Genomic DNA, 17,926 nt, shown 5'->3' on the forward strand with positions numbered 1-17,926 from the left:
CAGCAATTCCACTCTAGGATATGTATCCAAAGAAATAAGGGCATATGTTCACCAAGAGACTTGTACAAGATTGTTCACAGTAGCTTTATCATAATAGCCCCAAACTGAAAAGAACCCAATTGTCCATGCACAAAAAAAAAAGGATATACGTTTTGGTATATTCATAGAATACTACATAGCAATAAAAAAGAAACTGTGGGTATATGCCACAATACAGATGAACCCCACAAACATCACGTTGAGCAAAAGAAGCCAAAGTACAAGTAACTGATGGCTTACAAAAGCTGGAATAGGTTGGGGGAGGGGAGGGAGAAATAACTGAGAAGAGAACCTTTTGGGGGTGCTAGAAATGTTTTAGATCTTGATCTGGGAGGTGGTTACGTGGTAAAAATTCATCAAACTTACAAGCAGTGTACTTTATGTATTAACATGTTATATGGCAATTTTAAAAGCTGGCATATTTATTTGGAACCTTTAACACAACACAGAAGAATGTCTTTTAATCTTAAATTTCAAAACATAAGACTACTCCAAGAATGTAAGTATAACTGGAAAAGTGATTTTATACTAAAATTAGCCCACAGTAGATTCAACCAAAATTATTACAGATATGTATTTCAAATTTTGTTCTAAAATTTCTTAGTTTGTTGTATGCCTTCAAGGGTTGGGCATAGCAAATGTCAGAGTAATCTCTATCCTAGCCTCGTTTCAATCATTTCAACATCTTCCAAAAATAAAATAGTAATTAAATCCAAGTTTATCAATGAATAGATAAGGTCGTCTACTGAGAAAGAGAGGGTAAGTGGTTAAGGGGGCTACAAGAGAGTAGAATTTTTTAAATAACTGCTATGAGAAATGAAAAAGAACTAACTAGGAAAAAAGAAGAATTACTGGGTAATGTTGAGGGTCCAATTAAGATTGGTGAGCATGGATATTTAGTGGCTCCAGTCTGCAAAGTTAAGGTTTTCTCCAGATGTGCTCAGCAGGTCAGAGCCAGGTACACAGAAATGAAAAAGATTAACTGATCTGTGGCTAAGTATGGGTTAGACAGATGCAATGAAGAGACAAAGCAGCTCAGCATATTCCAAAAGTTACATAAGGTTCCAAGCTACTTAAGAAAATTAAGGCAGGAAGGGGACAAAAGAGGTGTCAAAGGACTAGAAGGCTCTATAAGATTGAAAAGAAACTGTCAATGTCTATGTTCAAAAAGAAATCAAAAAATTGAACATATGCAGAAATTCATGAATAGGTCTTTTACAGCAAAGTACCATTTTTTCTTATTAGTTTAGAAAATGGAATGCTCCTGCCTAACAATTCAAATTTCCTTTTTTAGAGGAACTAGAAAGGTTCCAAATGGAAAAGGTCAAATGCTTAAAGTATTATAATTGCAAATTTATACGTTCCTCAACATTTCTATGTAAATCCAAAGATTTTTTTTCCAATGATATTTTGATTTAACTAAGGAAGTTTCCAAATTTCTTAGTGAATCAATGAACCTTTACCAAAAATCTTACTGTAAGCAAATTGCTCACCCCATACATCAGTATACCACCCTTTAATAGTGTGTATCTGTTTAAAGTGAGGTCATATGACAAAAGAATTATTTTCTATTTCCAAGCTCTGTCTAGCTTGACCTTAAAGTAAAACTGGTCAGTAACAATATGTAATGAGTGAATGGAGTAACAAAGTCAACAGGAAAAAGGTGGCTGGAAAGATTTAGGAACAAACAGCATAGTAAAGGCATTAATCTCAGCAAAGAATGATGTTTTCAGCACATCTGAAGCTGTAATGAAATAATCTCTAATAAAAAGGTTTAAAGTATAACAATCAAGCTTAGTATATGATATGAATCTAAATTATTTAATTTGGTTGAATTTAAGTATCATTTATTGAGTGTCTATTATTTTGCCCAGCAATGTGCTTGCTCTGCTGCTATGGAACATGTTCCTACCCTGAAGACACTTCATAGTATAGAAAAGAAACCCACAAGTGAATTATCACAGTTTATCACAATACAAACAGTATTTAATTAAGTGCCAAACAAGTAAGATAAAGTCATAGTAGGGTATTTGCAACTTAACCAATATGGTTATTAGCTGGGGGTTGGGGGGGAATCACTATCACACCTCACAGGAATACCTGATGTTTCTGAGATGCCTGGCTACAGTCTGGACTAAAGATCCACAGCTGTTTTCATGGTGGTAGTAAGAGATTTGGTTTTTGCATGTCAAAGAAACATTACTAACATACATATGCACACATCATTTATACACACAGGAACTTTGTTTTGGTTAATAAACTTTCAGTATCTGTTTTAGGTGATGGTTACTGTTCTCTTAATATGATGCAGCAAAACTTAGCAAACTGTTTTCCAAAGCTTATGTAAGTTAAACTAGAAATTACAGTGCAATGTGAAAAGAACGGCAGCTAGGTTCTCTAGCCAAAATTAAGACGTATTTGCCTATACCTCTACTCTGTAAAACTGTGCTGCTAGTACTGGCATACAGCCTCAAAACACACAAACACATGGAGTTTCATTGCTTTAATTTCATCACTTAGCTTCTACAATATTGCCTAAGAACTATTTCTTACTTGTCACCCTCTGTATCCATTCTTTCAACAAATTCTACCACTGTCTAAACAGCTTGTTGCAAATGCAAATTTTCACCTGCCAGTGATCTTTAAAAGGTGAGCTTCCATACACAGAAACCATTTATACTATTAACACTAGGACCATCAGTAGTGCTATCAATCCATTTCAACCCATATCATACGTTTAATGGGCTGGTATGGGATGCTTCTCACCATCTACTGTATTTTACCCACTCTAATATATACATTTTCCCCCATTTCTGAGGTAAAGATGCATCTCACAATCTATCGCATTTTATAATTGTGCTGGACAGTAATTAAACTTAGCTGTCATTGTCCATACATAACCTTGTCATAAACTGTGTTATCTGCATTGTTAGTTTCATGCATGTTGAGTTTAACTACCTTTAAAACGTCTTGACACTGAAAAGTTATTGTGTACAAAGGTACAAAAATTGAGATCAGCAAATCAAATTTCATTATCGCTAGTAATAATCCCAATTCCATGTTTTCTCGCAAAGCAACGATAAAGTGATTTATGGGATATGAGAACAGCCACAAGTAGATGAAGCTGTATTATGCTTTGTTACTGAGATACATGCCAAAGGATAGCCTATCACATGCCAAGCAATGCAAATGAAGACAGAAGAAACTGTCAAGTCTCTGGGGATAAAAGATTTCAAAACAATGAGTGGCTGGTATGACCAATTATAGACTGCACAGGCATACAGCATGTTCCTTCTTATTGTACATAAAATAGTGCTGTGTTGTCTCTTAACGGCAACTCAGGTTCCATGAAATTAAGATTTTAAAAATTAGAACCCTTCATTCTTGCTCTTTGCCATCTTAGGATGGCACCACCATTCACTCAGTTATTAAAGTTAGAAACCTGGAGATCATTCTTGACTTGTCATTTCCAAAACACATAAAGGATCACAACACTTCTCATTATTACCTCTATTGCAACCATAGCCCAGGCACCATCACCTGAACACTGCAACGACCTAACCCTCCCCTCTTCCATTCCACCCCCAGCACAATCCAACATTCACACCTCAGCTAGAGGTGTCGCAACCTTGGCACCTTTGACATTTTGGGCCAAAAATACTTTGCTGGAGGGAGCCTGTCCTGTACTACTGCAGAATATTTAGCCATATCCCTGATCTCTACCCACTAATGCCAGTAGCATACACCATCACCCCCAGCTGTGGCAAATGAAAATGTCTGCAGATTGCCAAATGTCCCCTTGGAAGCAAAATATAACCCACAGTGGAGAATCACCGAGCTAGAGGGATGTTTTTTAAACATTTCTCTGCTTAAAACTCTCCAATGGTTTCTCATTTTACTTATAATAAAATCTGTGCTCCTTAGAGCCTTGCTCACCCAAACGTATCCTATGTAATCCAGATTCTGGCCTACCCCTCTAACCTCAGGTGAAGCCACTATATTCTTCCTGCATTATGCTCCCTCCATAACGACCTTTCAGTTCCTAAAATACCACAGCCATTTCTGCTATAGAGATTTTGCCTTTGCTCTTCCTTGTGCCTGAACCATTCTTGCCAGGTTATGTGCAAGCTCAGCTTAAATTTAACATCCTCGAAGATGCCTTTCCTGACTCTGTTTATGCATCTCACTATTACCCATCACAGTACCTCACTTATTCCCTTTACAGCTTTTAACACAGTGTACAGTTATTTTGTTTACCTGATTATTGACTGTCTCTCACATGAGGACAAATACCTTGTCTGCCTTATTTCCAGCATCTAGGCAAAATGAAACGAACAAATTTTTAACTCGAGAACCTTAAGTACTAGATAAGTTGGTATCAATAACTTCAACTCCACCCCCCTCTCATTTCCCACCTATATTTATGATCATTCCCTTGAAGTGGAGGGAGGAGAGTGGAGGGGAAAGGAAGAGACTAACAAAGCCCTCATCCATAAAGTATCTTTGTCATCATCATGTTCTCTGAAGCACTGGGTGCAGATTAAATGACATATGTAATGAATCTAAAGCACTTGGATGGGTGTGATAAACAACCTATATTCAATAACTGATGGCTTTGTATGTAAAGCACCAAGCACAACACCTATACAGATAACTGAAAAATGACAGTTCTCTTGCCCCTTTTAATATCACTCTACCACCAGCTCGCCCCGAATACAGTAAGAATGTAATTTTGTACCTAGGAGATGCCTCTCCCCTTCCAGGCCTCCAGGAACATACCATACCATACTAGGTGTAACACAGGCTAGTCATTCATATATGTATGTTGACTGAGGAAAGCAAAATATCCGTTAACCAAAGCCAATTTATCATAAAATGACTTCAGAATTATACTTCAATTAGCTTCAGTAAACAAAATAACCATATGAATATTCAATTTCTGAACCCAGCTTTAAATTAAATTCAGGAAAAATATAAATTACTGTTTAACAATATCAGTGTTACTAAAAATACCTATACGTCTAATACAAATACAAGTCTACTTATAGAAAACTGCACAACTTTTACCTAATAATTAGAAGAAAATGATTTATCTTAAATTCCTTTTTAATATACTGTTTCTGACAGCATTCTGTATATGCATTTGGGGCGGGGGGGTCCTGAGGAAAGTGGTAAAGCAATATATTATAAAGGAAACATAAAGGCAGCCAGACTGCCAGGGTCTGAATCCCAGTTCTGCTAATTACTAGCTATGTGAACTCTGGAAAATCACTTAACTTCTCCATGCCTCAGTTTCCTCATCTGTAAACTAAGACTTAACAATACTACCCACCTCATGGGGTTGTTGTAAGGATCACCTAAGTTAATGTATGTAAAATGCTTAAACAGTGCCTAGTATATAGGAAATACTGTAACTATTAATGTTATTGTTATTTTGTTTCTTTGCATCATTATGGTTAACAGCTGCCATACTGGATAGCACATATACAAAACATTTCCATCACTGCAGCAAGTTCTATTAAACAGCACTGTAACAGACTACAGGATAGTTAGAATGCCTGATGAGATAATGCTTATCTTCTCTAATTTTTTAAGAAGTGCTTAGGAAAAAAGCACTCTAAACCCAAAGTAGTTTTTAATCTAATAACTTTGACAGGTAACGAAGAACTTGGGTTTTGATCTATTTAACAAGTCAAATAAAAGAGAAGTGGTGAAGGAAAGAGAGACTTTTTTAAGGATCTCTATTCGACAAGATAACAAAACAAATGAATTTTTTATTTCCTGTCTACCTTATCCTACTAAACACTCTCTGCCAAGGCTACCATACTTAGAAAAGGAATTTGTTATTAATTATATTCAAATATAATTATCAACATATCAAAAAAAACTTGTGATACAGTATTGTATGTGCTTCTTTAACACAGTAAATAAAAGATCTAGAGGTGGGTCTAACAGCCCAATTTTAAAGCACTGATTAGGATAAAAGATATTTTGAGATATCTGTATCTGCAGATACAGATCTGCAACATCTGTAATTTAATATGAAAATATTTCTCATTTCTATTGGTAACAAAGTTACAGCATTGCTCATACAACTGTGATTTGTTGCCTACATTCAAAGTTGAAGAAAATGCTAAATCTTACTTAGAGGTTAGGGAAAATGAAAATATTATTTTCCCATCTAAGTTTATGAACTCCAGGTTTTAAAAAAAAGTTGCTTAAGAGATTAGATTTCAGAGTTATAAAAACCTGGACTCAAACCCACCGCTTCCTAGCTAGGTAATATTGGGAAAAGGTACTTTACCTCCTCTGTGAAATGTGAGTAATACCTATATAAGATAGCTGTGTTTATTATCATGCTACTCAACATAGTATTTGCCACATTCTCAATAAACCTGTGTACTATTAAAATCAGTAACCAAGTTCTGACAGTTATGTACTTCAGAACCCTCTGTGCATCAGAAAATCAGGGATTTGATGTCAGTTGGTCTGGGGTAGATCACACCCATTCTTTGGTATATTTTTAAAGCTCCCAGGTGATTCTAATGTGCAGCCACTAGCCTAAGGACAAAGTTCAAACTCTAGTTTGGCACACTAGGCACTCTGGTCACTGCTTACAGCCCTAAATTTTAATCACTCCTCTATAGGTAACCCCAAGCTCTTCACACACACTCAAATAATGCTTCCTCAAGAAGTGGGCTATAGTAGTGGCTCTCAAACTTCAGCCTGCATTACAATCACTGTTAAAACACAAATTGCTGGTCTCTATCTCAAGAATTTCTGATTCAATTGGACTGGGGTGAGGACCAAGAACTTGTATTTCTAACAAGTTCTCAGGTAATGTTAATACTGCTGATGCAGGGAGCACAATTTAAGAACCACTGGGCTCTAGACTACATCACTACATTGTCCCTGTATATTCACCTGGAATGCCATTCCCATCTCCATCATCCCATTCTTGCTTGGCTAACTTTCACTTTTCTTTCAAAACTTATATAAGAATTTGCCTTCAGGAAGCATTTGCTCACTTCAACAAACCACCTCAAGGCATTTATTACCTACTATAAAACTTATCTGCCAGAAAAAACACACTACAGAATATTCTTAATGGTATACTAATGCACAGGTTAAATATCTACTACCATATACAGGCTGTTTTGCAAGAACTGAGGGAAAAGGCCTCCTTTGGGCAGGCAAATTAGAAAATGCTGAAAAAGCAAATGGACAGTTGGTCAAGCAGAATGAAACCTGGATTTCAGCCCCCACCTAGCCCCTTGGCCGTGGCACCTTTATGCAGAGCACCACCAATTCCTAACCAGTCATGGCAGCCCTGGCACAGCCTACCACTAAAACACAAAGGAAGAGCCCTTAGATCAATCCTGGACTCGAGAAAGGGAGAGACGATGGGAGGAAGGGGCAATAAGGCTGTCAGGAAAGGATTTTTGGAGAAGGTTATATCACACCTAAGTTCTAAGTCTTGAATCGCCTTCTCTGTACATCAGGAAGACAAGAACTGTGCTTTAATGTTTTTATACCCACAGTGTATGGCTCACTGTAGATGTTCAATAAATGTTTGAATGACTCACAATGACTAAAATTATATGAAGACACTTGCTAATCTATCTCTTTCTCACCAAATAAAGAAGCAAACACACACCCATCGCTGGAACCAAAAACCATAAATACTATCTAAATATTAACGTATTTGGCCTGTACACTAATCAGCTAGGGGAAAGCATGAATTATTCTAATAACCTGTTGGAAGATGAGACAAAAGGGCCTGCTGATAACACACTTAGGTTTTTCAAAACTAAAGTCTTTAAAATCAAAAACTTTGCATTACCTGATTCAGAACTGATTTCCTGATTATTTCAACATGGACTAAAAAATTTACAGGAATCTTGGAAACTAATTTTACAACAAAGAAACTGAGGCTCAGAGAAGTAGTGACTCAAAGGCACACAGCTAGTTAGTGGTAAAGCTGTAATTAAAACTCAAGTCACTGGCCCTATACTAGTTTTCTCTCTCCTATATCACACTCCCTTTGCATTTATAAAATAAAATATTAAATATCCAAAACTTTTTTAAAAACTCAGATTAACCCAGGTTTTGTTCTCTCTACCCCATTTTAATGAGAGGAAAAGCAGCCATCTAACCATCTTACTTTGTCTAGGAACTTAAAGAGGTAACTTTCAAGATTATGTTTTGCTTTTGGTAAAGATTCATTCCTAAGTCTCTTTGTTTGCAAAATTATACATGCAAAGCTAATATTCATAAATAAAAATCCTGATACAGTCTTCCAATTTTCTCAATTACCAAGGAAGCATTACAACGGCTTTCCAAGATACAGTACTTTCTAAAGAAAGAGCCTGATTTTTAAAATACGTTTAACAATAAGCAGAAAACTGGCTATAACTCTCACCTCTCTATTAACCTGAGTACCTCATCCTCTGACCTCTCTCATTAATAGTTTATTAAACTAGCTTTATGTGCTAATAAGAACCAATTAATTAAAATTCTTTGCTTCTGGAAAGTAATCTTATGACTTATCTGGATTATAATTTTATTCGCCTTTTAAATTTAAGATGAATGTCTTTTGGATTTATATACAATGCAACATAGTCTAAGAGTTAAGAGTTAACTTTTTAACTGACACAGCAATCCAGGAAACATGCTTGGTTTTTTTTCTTTCTTTTTTTTTTTTTTTGCGGTACACGGGCCTCTCACCGTTGTGGCCTCTCCCGTTGCGGAGCACAGGCTCCGGACGCGCAGGCTCAGCGGCCATGGCTCACGGGCCCAGCCTCTCCACGGCATGTGGGATCTTCCCGGACCGGGGCACGAACCCGCGTGCCCTGCCATCGGCAGGCAGACTCTCAACCACTGTGCCACCAGGGAAGCCCGAGACATGCTTTTATTACTTCCAATTATACAGGTGAGAAAACTGAGATTTAGAGAGGTTAAAGAATTTGCCCAAGTTTACATGCCTAGGAAGGAGATGAGTTAGAATTTGACATAGGCTGTGTAACTCAGGTGTCAGGAACTCTCTTGGACAATATATAATGGCTTTCTTAGCCCTTAATCATGTGATAATGCTTCCTTCATCTGTGAACATACAAACTTTTTAACTATCCCTAACAGTAGAAGGTAAGTAACGCATTTTCTTCCTGAAAGTTAATTTAGGCTTTAAAAATAAAGCAGAACACAGCTTAAGACATTCTTTAGCTTTTGTATCTTGCATTCTGTCGTAAGAATTTCTGCACGTATGCTACCTTGTACTATCTCTACTAGAGAAAAGAGAAAGCCTACCTCTCAGTACTCTAAATGAGATAAGAAAAAATAATAACATGATATAATAGAATCGAAAGACCTTTAGAATAACAGAGGGAATAAGGGACCTCAAAAGAGACAATCAGGTCATGTTCATGCTTGACTATGTATAAAACTTTTTTTCTGCCTAAGATTGAGGAGACAAGCAGTGGTGTCTCAAACCTCTACCTGAACCTTTAAACCAACTCAACAATTATGCAGAGAAATCTTGTCAAAGAGCCTAAAAAGGTAATACTTAAATATTGTTATCTCAATTAGAAAATAAAAGGACTACCCTGAAAAACTCTTCCAACTCTTCCTGACCCATTAAAAATAATCTATCATTTGGGGGGACCTGACAAGGAGAAGGGCTTGTCCTCTTACCTCTGCACTTTATGCTTCCAAAGTATCCTGAACCTAAAGCCCTCACAACATTTCAGGTAGTATCCCTATTTGTTTTGTTGCTTTGGGGTTTGGTTTCAGTTTTTAATCTCTCCCCATAAAACAGAAGTTGTTTAAAAGCAAAGTCTATGTATTTAACAACTTTATATACTCACTACTAGTCATGGAGTTAAGCACTCATATTAATATTTGCTGAAAAAATTTTAATTGGATTCCCATCACAGAGATAAGACAACTGAGGCCTCTAGAAATTAAGTGTTCTACTCAAGACCTCATGACTGTTATATGATAGAAAAAGAAAACCAAATCTCTGTAAAATAAACTTCAAAAGATTACAAAAAGCATAAATAAGGCTGAGATAAAAATGCCCTTTTAACAGATTTAGAGTGTGGGTTCTGAAAGTAAGTCTGGATTTAAATCCTGGCTCTCTCATTTATTAGTTGTCTGGCCTTGCAACAATTAGTCTACAAAATACCGTGCCTTATGAACACCACCACTTACCAAATCTTATGGTGCCAACAATAAATGCAATAATGCATTTGCAGTAAATGAAAATACAAAGACGGTGATAACTGTTGGCTGAAGTTATCAGGAAAGATTTTACACAGATTCTACAGCTCAGTGTTTGTTTTTTCTGTTTTTCCTTTCTTTGTGAGCTATATCAATTATACAGCATAATACATAAAATCTAGGTAACAGTTTAAAGAATTATCAAGTGAACACTCCATGTAACTACTACTAACATCAAGAAATAGAATACTCCAAAAACTTCTCTACAATGTGTCCCTCCCTCATCACAAACTTGAGAGGTTTAAGCAAATCTAATAAACTTAATTTAGTTAATTTAAGATTAAATAAGTTTAATCTAACCTGTAAAACAGATAGCAGCAACATAATAACAACAATTTCCTCACAGGGTTACTGTAAAATATTTACTGGTATACAGTAAACACTCAATGAGTGTTTCTTACACACACATTATACCCCAAAACAAAGACATGGGGTGGGGGGGCGGGGAATATAACTATGTAATCAAATTGGTGAGAGCATAAAACCTACAGGGAAGTACAGCACAGAGACAGAGCTAGAAAGCTAGGTTGGGGCCATGTAAGAAATAAAAGAAAAATCTAAGCTAATAACATAGAGGAAATTGAGAAAATTCACTGGGCAGTTTTGAAAGACAATTCTCCATGGGTCTCTTGTTTTTCTGCCTGTCTGGAAAACAGAGGCACCGACTGCCTTTGATCCAATCTTTTCAAGTATATTTGTAGAATCTTGGAAAAAAGAAATAGCATCTCTCCCTCAAGAAAAGGAGAGGTATGCTTACAACCCATTATAAAGATTCCAGTTTCTCTAAGCTTGGGATTCCCCTCCTCTAACACAACCCAATGCATGTGCAAGTGTCACATCTTCACCCTACCGTGTACAAACTGGGGCTCCAAGATCTGACACTAATAACTGTGGCTACTGCTCTTGCTGTAATGCACTGTTCTTCATCTCTGACCAAGGAGTCTCATGACTCCAATAAACTGTAGCAGGTTAACTTAGTCTGCAAGTAGGGTAAAATCTCAGAACTTTCACAGTGCTTGACAGGCATTAGCACATAATCAATGTTTATTATAACTGATAGATTCCACTTCCACACTGTCAGAAAGGATAAAAAATGCAAAACCCAACTATATGCTGCCTTCAAGAGGCACACTGTAAATATAAAGGAAAAAAGAGTTTTAAGTAAATGGATGGAAGAAAATACATTACAGAAACAGTAAGCTCAAGAAAGTTGGAGTGGCTATATTAATATCAGAAAAAGCAGATTTTAAGACAAAGACTATTACCAGGGATAAAGAGGGACATTTCATAAAGCCCAATTCATCAGAAAGACCTAATAATCATAAATTGTATGTGCCTAATAACAGAGCTTCAAAATACATGAGGCAAAAATTAACAGAATTAAGGGAGAAACAGATAATTCCACAGTCATAGTTGGATATTTTAATATCCCTCTCAGCAACTGAATAGAACTAGAGTAAAAAAAAACAAAACAAATAAAACAAAACCCAAGACATAAATGATTTGAAAAATGCTACCAAAGCACTTTAATCTAATTGATATTTACAGAATAGTACACCCAACAACTGCAGAATATTCTTTCAAGTGTGAAAGGTACATTTACCAAGATAAACCATATGATGAACCATAAAACAAGGTTCAGTACATTTAAAAAGATTAAATTCATACAGAATATATCTCAAGACCTCAAAATAAAATTAAGTTCGAAATCAATAACAAGATATCTAAAATAATCCCAAATACATGAAAATTAAACAACACGCTTTTAAATAATCCGTGGGTCAACAAAGAAATCACAAAGCAATCAGAAGCTATTTCAAACTAAAAGATAATAAAAATATCAAAATCTGTGGGATGTTGCAGTGCTTGGAGGAAAATCTATAGCTTTGAATGCTTACATTAGAAAACAAGAAATGTCTGAAATCTATGACCACTTTAAGAAGCTAGAAAAAGAAAAGCAAAACACATGGGGGAAAGAAAATTATAAAGAACAAAAACAAATGAGAGAGAAAAGACAAATGGAGAAAATTAGCAATGTTATTTTTGAAAAGAGATACAAATAGATAAACCAAGAATTAGACTGGCCAAGAAAAAAAGAAAGAACACATTAACAACACCAGAAATTAAAGAGATAATCACTACAAATCCTACAAGCAGTCAAAGGATAACAAGGGAATTATATAAACAACTAATGTCAACAAATTCCTTTAAAAATACAACAAAACTAACATAAGATGAAACAAAATCTGAATAACTCTATGTCTAGTAAAAAATTGAATTTGAATTTACCAAAAGTCTTCCCACACACACAAAAAAATGTAAGTTCAAATGGTATCACTGATGAATTCTATCAAACAGTCAAGGAATATTGCACAGTGTTTCAGTCAGTAGAGGGAACACCTCCCCGGCTTATCTTATGAGGCCATCATAATCCTAATACTGAAAGCTGAAAAAAAATTACAACCAAAGAAAACTACAAAATAATATCCCTGATGAAGAAATATCCTCAAGCCCTAACAAAATATTAAACATTAAAAGGATAATACACTGTGATCAAGTGAGGTTATCCTAGGCATCAAGATTAACATTTGAAAACCACCACTGGTGTTTGAAAACCTGTGGTAGAATGATGAGCACTTTGTTGCTAAATTTGGCTACTGCAAATATTTTTGTTCACCTACCCCAACATACAAGAATATCTCTCATCAGAAATATAAAGACATAAGTATAACTGCTAGGTTTATGGTACATGTATTCTTCAACTTACTACAAGTCATTTTCTTTTGCAAAATGACTATGTCCCTCCAAAAGTGGGAGTCTGATTTCCCCACATTCTCATTAACACTTGATATTATCAGAATTTTTAATGTTTGCCAATCTGGTAGAAGTGAAATGATTTCTTCTTATAGTTCTACTTTGCACTCTCCCAATTACCAATGAGATTATAATTCGGCTGTGGGTTGCTGTAAGTCATGATAGCACATAGGTGAGTTGCAACCAGCATTCTTAATTTAAAAAAAAGAAAAAATTAAAAAATCAGCGTGTACCACATAAAGGTTAGACATTATTTCCATGGTTTGTGTGTTTGTACTGGGTCACAACATAAAATGTTTTTGTAACTTTGAGCTTCTAGCAAGTTAAAAGCCACCTCTAGAGCTGTTTAATTACAGCAAAACTCCTTAGAGAAATTTGGGCAACTAACTGGTACATCATTTAGGCCCATAATACTAAGGATGTATCTTATAAAGAAGGCAGGATTGAGATGTCCTTTAAGCACTAACTGGCTTAAAGAATTAGAAGAGGGAGAAGAAACCTGAAAGAAGAAATAAGGAGTGAAACAGAAAAAGGATTCTATAAAACAAACTGGTCTATGACCTACTTAAAGCTCACTTAAAAAGAATCACATTTGTCAATAAGACAAGGTTTCTCTCAGCACTAAAACATAGGAAGTTGGGATCCCATCCTCTTGACTACCAAAATGACAGAAAACTGATCCATCCTTCTCTGTAGACACATCCTAATTCCCACCTCAAGAATCATCTCTTTCTTGGGCTTATGCAAGAGCATCCTCTTAGGTCTCTGCTTCCTACCTTTCCCTACAGAGCGTCACAGTACCAAGAATCATCTAAATTCTAGAGATTCATATTTTAATTCAGCTAACAAAGATTTTCCAAGCGCTTACTATATCACCTCTCTATTAAGAAATTAAGCTGTACCTCCTGAACAATTTTAACTCCTGGTTATAGTCTCTAAATCTTGTTATTCTTAACTAAAACTGTCCTAATTGCCTCCTCTTGAAGGTGTTTTGCTTCTTGGACTGTTAAACCTCCCGCATACCATGACCAATTTCTGCTACCCTCTTTGTCCACCAATAATATCCCTACTCTATTTTAAATAACTATTCTTTTTCATAATCCCTTCTTCAAAAGTTGCTGGACCAATCACACACAGCAAATGTCTGGTGTAATGAGTTTATGAATCTACCTGTCACTTAATAAGAGTGTGATCTTAGGCATTTAAATTTCTTAACTTCCCTGAGATTCAATCTCATCCCTAAAATGAGAAAACAATAGGTATCAAGCAGTAATGAGAATTACATAATCTCTATTGCCTTTTTTCTTTTTACTTAACTTTATAACTTTTATTTTTAATTTCCTCTAAATGCAATTAAATGCTTTTATAGAGGGACGCACTTCAACTGAGGTACCATGAAATACAAAACGGAAAAAGGATGAAGACAAAACCAGTATGAGTACACTCACCAGGTGGGGTTACACTGCTCTGCCTATGTGCTCTTCTTGTACATCCAGATTCTAAAGAAGCAACTGTAAAGATACTTCTTTCCCCATGGCAAGCAAAATTCTAACAACCCACAATGACCCACACCCTAGTATATAACCCTCCCCTTGAGTGTGGGAGAGACTTGTAAATATAATGGAACATCACTCCTGGGATTGTTACATGGCAAATAGATTTTTGCATATGTATTTAAGTTCCCTAATCAGTTGAGTTCACCAAAAAGGAGATCTTCCTGAGTGGGTCTGACCAAATCAGATCAGCTTTAAAAAGGGGTCTTAAAAGGGAGTCCAAAGGACAGAGACAGAGGAAGCCAGAGCAACTGACTTCTGCTTGCCTGGATGAAAGCAAACAGCCATGATGTGAAATGCCTACGTGAACATGTAGTAAGGAACTGAGAAAGGTCCTTGGCCAACAGCTAGAAAGAAGATGGCAACATCAGTCATACAGCCACAAGGAAATTCTGCCAACAAGTAGTGAGCATGGAAGAAGGTCATGAGCCTCAGATGAGAACTGCAGCCACAGCTAACACCTTGATTTTAGCCTGGTGAGATGATGAAAAGCGAGCCCAAAGTACCCAGATTTCTCACCTACAGAAACTGTGATCTAATAAATGGGTGTTGTTTAAGCTAGTACATTTGTGGTACTTCGCTATACATAAAAAGAAAACTAATACACTCCATCAACATAGGACAAAGCAGAGAAGGATAAAAAGGGGGAAGAGACATCTTTTTCTCCAGAGTGCACTGTATCTCCTCACAGCACTGATTATGAAGATATACAGATCCAGAATCAAGGAAAAAGATTAAAACTATAAAATTACATAAATTTTTACAGTTTTAATGATTAAGAAGGGCTTTTCCACACACAGCTTGTTATACAACTACCATATAATTTATTACCTTCATTTTAGTGATGAGGAAAGAAAGGCTAGAAGAGTGACACCCCAAAGATCACAAACCTAGGGTATGTTTAAAGTAACTTCAGTCCAGGGTGCTCTTCTCCCCTACCACAGCCCCCTTAAGGCTTTAAAAGAGCCATTCAAATCAACAGTACCTGCATACTGTCTTCAAGGGAAGCGTTCCTAGTAACATAATTTCCCGTATTTCAAATCTACTTAAATACCCCTTGGCTTTGTCAGAATGTCAAAACTAAAGTGGATACTGAAAAATTTCCAATCAAAAGTAGTTTGGTTGTAAAAATGACCACGGGTAGACCATTTGAAAAAACAATGTACATTTTGAAATGTAATGAAAACTTTAGCAAAACGCTTGTCGGTTTTCTAGTACCTTATTTAGATAGCAAACAAATTGTGTTATAACTATTCTCAAAAATCCAAAGCAAGTAAACAACCTTTCCGAATCTTTCACTATTTCCCCCCTTGGGCAAATTTGTTTAGCCTGAACATTTCGTACGTTATAAATATGAGAACGTGGTACAATATATCATACAATACACAGGCTGTTTTTATATTCACTGTTATATGTATTTTCCTAAGTGCTTCACCATCAGAATTTGTAATTTTCTTAAAAAGATACAGGAAAATCTAAAAGGTGTAGTCAAATTCCACGTAAGTTACAAATCACACAACTTTCTTCATGCCTAGTCAAATACTTTCCTAAACACTATGTTTGCTAAGAGATGCAAAATAAAGTCCTTTCTAGTCACAACCACGAGAAGGAATAAACTATATATTCATCATCTTAACATCGACTTTAACAGCAAATAATTCGCTGTCATCACATACAAACAGCATCGTTTTGAGTCTATAAGCGTCCAAAACCATCCCGTGATTTATACGCCCGGGGCACGATTCTCTGCAATGTGAAGAAAATCGATAAAATTTCAAATGTTGGTGGAAGGGGTGACGTGACAATCCTAAAACCTGAAAATTTCTTAGTCCCTACAGCACACAAGAAGCACCCCGTTTGGACTCTCCAATCGAGGCCCAGGTCCAAATCCAGGCACTCCAGTTTCCCAGCTCTTCACCACCACCACCACCCCGAGAAAGGAGGGAAAACAACTTTTATTGGCCTCGTCTCCTGGGGGGCTGGCAAACTAGCGGGGCAGTGCTCCGGCCTGGACACGTTTAACAAGGAGGCCTCCGTCGGGGGCGGGGAGGGCAGATAGCGGGAAAGCCCGGCTTCGACGTCCCCTCTGCCCCAAGCGCCAGCCCCCCACTCCACCCCACCGAGAAGAGGCCTGGGCCGGCCGCCACGCCGAGCGACCCCCCGGCCCCTCCGCCGAGGCGAGCTTGTTGTCATGTGACGCCGCCACCGCCGCTAAAACACCGCAGAAACGCAGGGCGGCGGGCGGCATTCGCACCAGCCCGCCTCGGCCCGGCCCCGCCGGGCGCGGGCGAGTCCCGAGAGTCCAGGCGGGGGGGGGCGGAGGGCGGGCTTGGCGGCGGGCCCGAGCGCGCCACAAAGGCTTCCGCGCCCGTCGCCGTAGTGCCTGAACGGGCGGGGGTACAATTTTCGGGGCCCGCGAGAGGGGTGCGGAGCGACCAGGGCTCCGGGGCGCCCGCCGCGCCCACAGTCGTTCCCCCCCGGCTCCCGGACGGCCGGCGACCGCCGCGCCCCGCACAGGCCCGCGCGGCCTCCCTCCCCCGCGCGGGGCCCGCGCCCGGCCCGCCCGCTCCCCGCTCGCGCTCTCTCGCTCTCTCCCGGCCTCCATCTTGGATCGGCGCTTCCAGCCCCCGCGCCGCTGCCGCCGCATTCCCCCTCTTTCCCGCCCCCCGCTGCCGTCGCCGCCGCCCGCACTCACCTCAGCTGCCCATCCGGGCGCAGCCGGCCGTCGACCTAGTTTCCCCCCAAAAGTCTCCGGTGTGTTATTCCCGATGTGGGGGGGTTGTTACGGGGTGGTCGCCGGGGGTTCGGGAGCGGGGGCCGCGCCTTCAACGGAGCTGCAATCCTAACCCGCCATCTGGTGGCATTTTCCACACGCCAATGGCGCCGCTGCAGACTTGGGTCCGGACCGCCCTCTGCTGGCCGCCGTGCTTACTGCCTCGCTGACGGGACGGACCTGCCCGGAAAGGGGAGGGAGCTGAGGCGCGAGCAGGCGGCCGCGGCGGGGACGCGCGCAAACGCTTTCCTGTGGGGATTACGCGCACGCGCGCCAGCGGGGCGGGAAACGTGGCCGCTGCGTGGCGGCCCGGCCCCCGCACGGAGCGCTGGCCCAGCTCAGCCAATCGCGAGCGGCGGATACCTCTCCGTGAGGGCCCTGTAGACTGTTCGTGGCCGCCCGAGGCGGGCGGAAGAATGGCCGCGGCGGCGCTTGCGCGCCCCGCTAGCTGAGCTGCTGCCCGCCATTT

The 17,926-nt window shown here is 38.9% G+C and overlaps 1 protein-coding gene across 1 annotated transcript in view; it reads right to left on the reverse strand.

Moving 5' to 3' along the window:
* Positions 1 to 17,560, reverse strand: part of STAG1 (STAG1 cohesin complex component) — a 431,541-nt gene extending 413,981 nt beyond the window's left edge. The window contains exon 1 of the mRNA XM_027091619.1: positions 17,380 to 17,560. The gene's annotated coding sequence lies outside the window, so the exon portion shown is untranslated. The remainder of the gene's footprint in view (positions 1 to 17,379) is intronic.
* Positions 17,561 to 17,926: the final 366 nt, after the last annotated feature.

The sequence above is a fragment of the Aethalodelphis obliquidens genome, unplaced genomic scaffold (genome assembly GCF_003676395.1).
Source record: "Aethalodelphis obliquidens isolate GAN/ISIS:26980383/991018 unplaced genomic scaffold, ASM367639v1 scaffold72, whole genome shotgun sequence".
In the NCBI taxonomy this organism is placed as follows: domain Eukaryota; kingdom Metazoa; phylum Chordata; class Mammalia; order Artiodactyla; family Delphinidae; genus Aethalodelphis; species Aethalodelphis obliquidens.